Genomic DNA, 6,482 nt, shown 5'->3' with positions numbered 1-6,482 from the left:
TAACATTTTTCAAAAAGTATTTTTAAAGATTGAATATGAGGACGAGAGTTAAGCATTTGAATTTAATTATATAACGTAAGTCAACAGAGCGAGAGTTTGAGATAAGGGTGTTTAAACGATTAGTGTTTTCTTAAAAAGAGTTTCTACGGATTCTATTATTTTCAAAAAGTGGTTTTTGACTTAACTATAAGTGACAGCTACGTTAATATAAAATCATAGTTTATTCAACAAAGCGAGAGTTTGAGATAAAACTTTTAATTAATAGCGTCAACTGAAAAGATTTATTGATTCCTTAATTACGACGAACTGCATACCGATATCCGCTTTATTGATATTTAATCTAGATCTTATTTTAGTTTTAACTTTTTCCCCGAACAATCAAAGTATCATCCGCCTTAGCTTTACGAAGTAACCTTAGATAACGGTATATCGATTCATAAGTCCTTGTGGGATCGATATCTTTTAAAACTACGCGATAGAACTGTGCACTTGCAGTTTGTACCCCAAATTCGACTCATAAAGTTGCGATCAAGTTTTTGGCGCCGTTGCCGGGGACTTTTATTTAGTCGATATCGTAACTCTTCTGTTACGATGTAGAGACTAAGGCTTTTTTTTCTTTTCTTTCTTTCGTTGATTTGTATGCCACGCACTCGCTCACAAGGCGAGCCATTCTACTTACGAATCAACGATATCGAACTATATCTCCGAGTCTTACGATGAATTTGGGAATATCGTGCTGCAAACAATCTCCCTCCTGTAGAACTTCCCGATTTCAAAAATATTTTCCCTTCGATACCCGAGATGGCAGAACCAGCTCGTGCTCTTAGAGATTACGCCGTTCCATCGCAAGATGAACCGCATTCGAGTATTGCTCCACCCGCAATCGAAGCAAACAACTTTGAACTTAAACCTTCACTGTTGCAGGCAGTGCAACATAACCAATTCTCTGGAAATCCTACCGAGGATCCTAACCTTCATTTATCCGTATTTGTCCAATACGCCGATACTGTTAAAGCTAATGGTGTCACTCCAGAGGCAATTCGACTTCGTCTTTTTCCTTTCTCACTAAGAGATAGCGCTAGAAGATGGCTTCAATCTCTTCCTTCCAACTCAGTCACCACATGGAACGAGTTGAAGAAAGTTTTTCTTGCTCGATATTTTCCGCCAAGCAAAACAGCTATGTTAAGAGCCCAAATAAATGGATTTAAACAGAAAGATAACGAATCTCTCTTCAAAGCATGGGAAAGATACAAAGAGATGATGAGACTTTGTCCACACCATGGTTTAGAAGACTGGTTAGTAATTCATACCTTCTATAATGGTCTCCTGTACAACACGAGGTTAACAATAGATGCCGCTGCAGGTGGTGCACTGATGAACAAACCTTATGCTGACGCTTACCAACTTATCGAAAGCATGGCTCAAAACCACTATCAGTGGGGAACCGAACGAATAATGGTGGAAAAACCTCAAACGAAAACTGGCATGTACGAGATAAGTAACCTTGATCATGTTAATGCAAAAGTGGATGCTCTGGTCCAAAAAATTGAAAGTTTAAATGTATCACCTCCAGCCACCGTGGTTGCCATAACTCAGAATTGCGAAGTCTGTGGAATCCAAGGTCACACTCCTGCAGATTGTCAACTCCTAACAGGAATCCAAGCGGAGCAAGTAAACTATGCTCAAGGAAGCCCTTACTCGCACACCTATAACTCAAATTGGAAGAATCATCCCAATTTTTCATATAAGAGTAATAATGCTTTATACGCACCTGGACAATCTCCAAATCAAGCCCCAGCTATACCTCCGGGATATCAGAAGCCGATTCCATCTACACCTAACAATAACGCCCCTAGGAAATCCAACTTGGAAATCATGATGGAAAACTTTATAGCTTCTCAACAGCAAACCAATAAAGATTTCTTAAACCAGAATGTACACATTGGCGAACAAATTAAACAACTAGCAAGTAAAGTAGATGCCCTGGCTACTCATAACAAAATGCTAGAAACGCAAATATCACAAGTAGCTCAACAACAAGCGCCTACTGCTGCCCCAACTGGTACATTTCCTGGCCAACCCCAACCTAACCCGAGAAGCCACGCTCATGCAATTATACTGAGAAGTGGAAGGACCGTCTGACCCAAGGATAGAAAACCAAAACTCTAAAAAGTCAACTGAGGAGGAAAGTGAACCTAAGGAAAAGAAAGAGAGTAATAAGGAAACCGTAGAAAAGAAGGAACCTTATGTACCTCCACCACCTTATCAACCACCTATCCCTTACCTTCAAAGGCTTATTAAAACCAAAGATGCGGGCCAATTCAAAAAATTTGTCGACCTACTAAAACAATTAAACGTCACAATTCCGTTAACAGAAGCTATTACGCAGATGCCCTCATATGCCAAGTTTTTAAAAGAAATTCTTTCTAATAAAAGGAAACTTGAAGATAGCGAAACCGTTACACTCACCGCTGAATGTAGCGCTATAATCCAGAATATGCCTCCTAAGCTTAAAGACCCAGGTAGTTTCTCTATACCCTGTCACATAGGAAAATTTGTCATTGACAAAGCCTTATGCGATTTAGGAGCCGGTATTAGTGTTATGCCTTTATCCATATGCAAGAGACTTGAAATGGGAGAATTAAGACCAACTAAAATATCTGTGCAACTAGCAGATCGTTCCGTCAAATATCCTGTAGGAATTCTTGAAAACGTTCCAATGCGCATAGGTCAATTCTACATTCCAACTGATTTTATAATTATGGATATTAGAGAAGATGAAGTTACACCCATTATACTGGGAAGACCGTTCTTAGCAACAGCCGGTGCAATCATAGACGTAAAACGAGGACGACTCACTTTTGAAGTAGGAGAAGAGAAAATTGAGTTCATTCTTTCCCAATTTTTGAAAGCACCTGCAATAGAAGATACATGTTACTTCATGGATGTCATCGATGAATGCATAAAAGAAACGGAGTTAGAAAAAGACAAATCATCTGACTATCTTGTAGAAGACAAACTTAACCAATGTTTAGCAATAACACCGGACCCTACGCAATGCCTTAAGAAACCAACCTTAGACCTGAAAACACTTCCCAAAAATCTGAGATATGAATTCCTAGACTTAGAACTTGAACGACTAGTGATAGTTAATGCTGACCTAGGAAAACTCGAAACAGAAAAACTCCTGCATATCTTAAGAAAATATCCAACCGCACTAGGATACAACATCATCGATCTTAAAGGAATAAGTCCTTCTATTTGTATGCACCGCATCATGCTAGAAGAAGACTGTAAAACTTCCAGGGAACACCAGAGGAGACTAAACCCGATCCTGAGTGAGGTAGTGAAGAAGGAAATAACCAAGTTATTAGAGGCAGGTATCATATATCCTATATCTGATAGCAAATGGGTTAGTCCTGTACACGTAGTGCCAAAGAAAGGAGGTATAACAGTCATTGAAAATGAAAAAGGAGAAATTATAACCAAACGAATCGAATCGGGATGGAGAATGTGCATTGACTATAGGAAACTAAACAAAGCAACCCGAAAAGATCATTTCCCTTTACCATTCATTGACCAGATGTTAGAACGATTAGCAAAACATTCTCATTTCTGCTATCTAGACGGTTACTCAGGTTTCTTTCAAATACCAATTCATCCTGACGACCAAGAAAAGACAACGTTCACGTGCCCTTTTGGTACCTTCGCTTATAGACGAATGCCGTTTGGCTTGTGTAATGCTCCTGCAACTTTCCAAAGGTGCTTGATGGCAATATTCGCCGATTTTCTAGAAAACATCATGGAAGTATTTATGGATGACTTTTCCGTATGCGGACAAAGCTTTGAAGAATGTCTTGAAAACTTAGAAAGAGTTCTAGAGCGATGTGTAAAAGTAAACCTAGTACTTAATTGGGAAAAATGTCACTTTATGGTACAAGAAGGAATTGTTTTAGGACACATCATCTCGAACAGAGGAATTGAAGTAGACAAAGCCAAAATAGAGGTAATCGAAAATCTTCAACCCCCGAAAACTGTGAGAGAAGTACGAAGCTTCTTAGGACATGCCGGTTTTTACCGACGATTCATTAAAGACTTCTCTAAAATAACTAAACCTTTAACCGGACTATTAATGAAAGATGTTGAATTCATATTCGACAATAAATGTTTAGAAGCATTTCAAACGCTTAAACAAGCACTGATCTCCGCACCCATAATGCAGACACCATATTGGAATGAACCATTCGAAATAATGTGTGATGCCAATGATTACGCTGTAGGTGCTGTTTTAGGACAACGAAAGGATAAAAAGCTTCATGTTATATATTACGCAAGTAGAACTCTAGATGAAGCACAAATGAATTACGCCACAACCGAGAAAGAACTTCTAGTAGTAGTGTTTGCGCTAGATAAATTTCGTTCTTACTTGGTCGGAGCCAAAATAATCATCTACACTGACCACGCTGCTATCAAATACCTCTTAACTAAAAAGGATACTAAACCTAGACTCCTAAGGTGGATCCTGTTACTACAAGAGTTCGATTTGGAAATCAAAGACAAGAAAGGAACTGAAAACGTAGTAGCTGATCACCTCTCTTGACTTGAGAACCTTGAACCGGAAAGAACATCAATTAACAATGATTTCTCGTACGATAAGCTTATAGCTACTTTAGAAGAAAATAACGCTGATAAACAGGTAGAAACCACCTTAGCTATATTTGTTACACCGTGGTACGCTGACCTCGTCAATTATTTAGCTGCCGGAATAGTTCCACCTACTTTATCCTACCAGCAGAAGAAACGATTCTTCTATGACATAAAACACTATTACTGGGATGACCCCTTACTTTTTAAAAGAGGCCCCGATGGTATTTTCCGTCGGTGTATACCCGAAGAAGAGGTAGAAAATATAATCCAACATTGTCACTCCGCTCCTTATGGTGGACACGCAAGTACATCCAAGACCTGCTGTAAAATCCTACAAGCCGGTTTCTATTGGCCAAGTATATGGAAGGATGTACATGCAGCTATTAAGAAATGTGACAGATGTCAACGCACAGGAAATATATCTAGACGTGACGAGATGCCACAAAAGGGCGTTTTGGAAGTAGAGATTTTCGACGTGTGGGGAATAGACTTCATGGGACCTTTTCCATCCTCTTTCGGTAACAAATACATACTCGTGGCAGTTGACTACGTATCGAAATGGATTGAAGCTATAGCTTCTCCAACAAACGACACACGAGTAGTAACTAGACTCTTTAAGAATATAATATTTCCAAGGTTTGGTGTCCTAAGAATAGTAGTCAGTGATGGTGGATCGCATTTCATATCCAAGGTACTCGAAAAACTACTGCTTAAGTATGGCGTAAGACATAGAGTAGCGACACCTTACCACCCTCAAACCAGTGGGCAAGTGGAAGTGTCTAACAGAGAAATCAAACGGATACTAGAAAAAACAGTCGCCACTTCAAGGAAAGACTGGTCATTAAAATTACCAGAAGCTTTATGGGCTTACCGAACTGCTTACAAAACTCCCATAGGGACAACCCCATTTAAGCTAATTTATGGAAAATCCTGTCACCTCCCGGTAGAATTAGAACATAAAGCCTATTGGGCCATAAAAAATCTAAATTTAAACTATAAAGCCGCCGGTGAAAAGAGAATCCTTGATATAAGCGAATTAGAGGAACTCAGAAGAGACGCTTACGAAAATGCCAGAATCTACAAAGAAAGAACAAAACAATGGCATGACAAGCGCATATCAAGGAAAATCTTCAAACAAGGCGATACAGTCCTTTTATTTAACTCCAGACTAAAGTTATTTCCGGGAAAACTACGATCTAGATGGTCAGGTCCTTTTCAAATCACCAATGTTTTTCCCAGTGGAGCAGTAGAAATTAAAGGCAAGTCTATGGAACCATTTACCGTAAACGGGCAACGTCTAAAACATTATCACTATGCAGAAAACACTGAAGATTCGCAAGTCTTGCACTTAGACGAAATGCCTCCAGAAATTATAGATTATAATTGATAGTTTTTATGTCGAGCTTGCGACATTAAACAAAGCGCTTAGTGGGAGACAACCCACAAATATTTTATTATTTCCTTATTCTATTATTATTTTCTATTTCTTCCTTAATTATTCTTTTAATTTTTGTTTAGTATTCATTCTTAATTTATTTTAATTTATTAAAAACTTTTCTCTTCTTTCGGCATTTGGCCAAATCCTGACTAAAACTCTTGTTTTTCTTTTCTCTAGCTAACACTAACCTGATGGGACAAATTGATCGTATGGGTATCAAATTCAGAGGAACAGCTCAGAAACAAAAGTTTGAAGAACTAGCCACGAGAGAGATGCTACCTAGTCTGTATGCTGATGATTGGGCAATGACTGCCCTTGGACTGAGACAAAGTGTCCTGTATTTGTTGAGTCAGATAGGGTGGGAAACCGCTCCTATCCGTAGACAATTTGTCACATA

The 6,482-nt window shown here is 38.8% G+C and overlaps 1 non-coding gene across 1 annotated transcript; it reads right to left on the bottom strand.

Moving 5' to 3' along the window:
* Nucleotides 1-1,179: 1,179 nt before the first annotated feature.
* Nucleotides 1,180-1,286, bottom strand: LOC127098800 (small nucleolar RNA R71). Its single transcript, XR_007793495.1, has one exon. It is a non-coding gene; the product is annotated as a small nucleolar RNA R71 (small nucleolar RNA).
* Between the last annotated feature and the right edge of the window lie 5,196 nt (nt 1,287-6,482).

Source organism: Lathyrus oleraceus, chromosome 6 (assembly GCF_024323335.1).
Source record: "Lathyrus oleraceus cultivar Zhongwan6 chromosome 6, CAAS_Psat_ZW6_1.0, whole genome shotgun sequence".
Classification (NCBI taxonomy): domain Eukaryota; kingdom Viridiplantae; phylum Streptophyta; class Magnoliopsida; order Fabales; family Fabaceae; genus Lathyrus; species Lathyrus oleraceus.
This window is presented reverse-complemented; position numbering and strand designations above follow the sequence as displayed.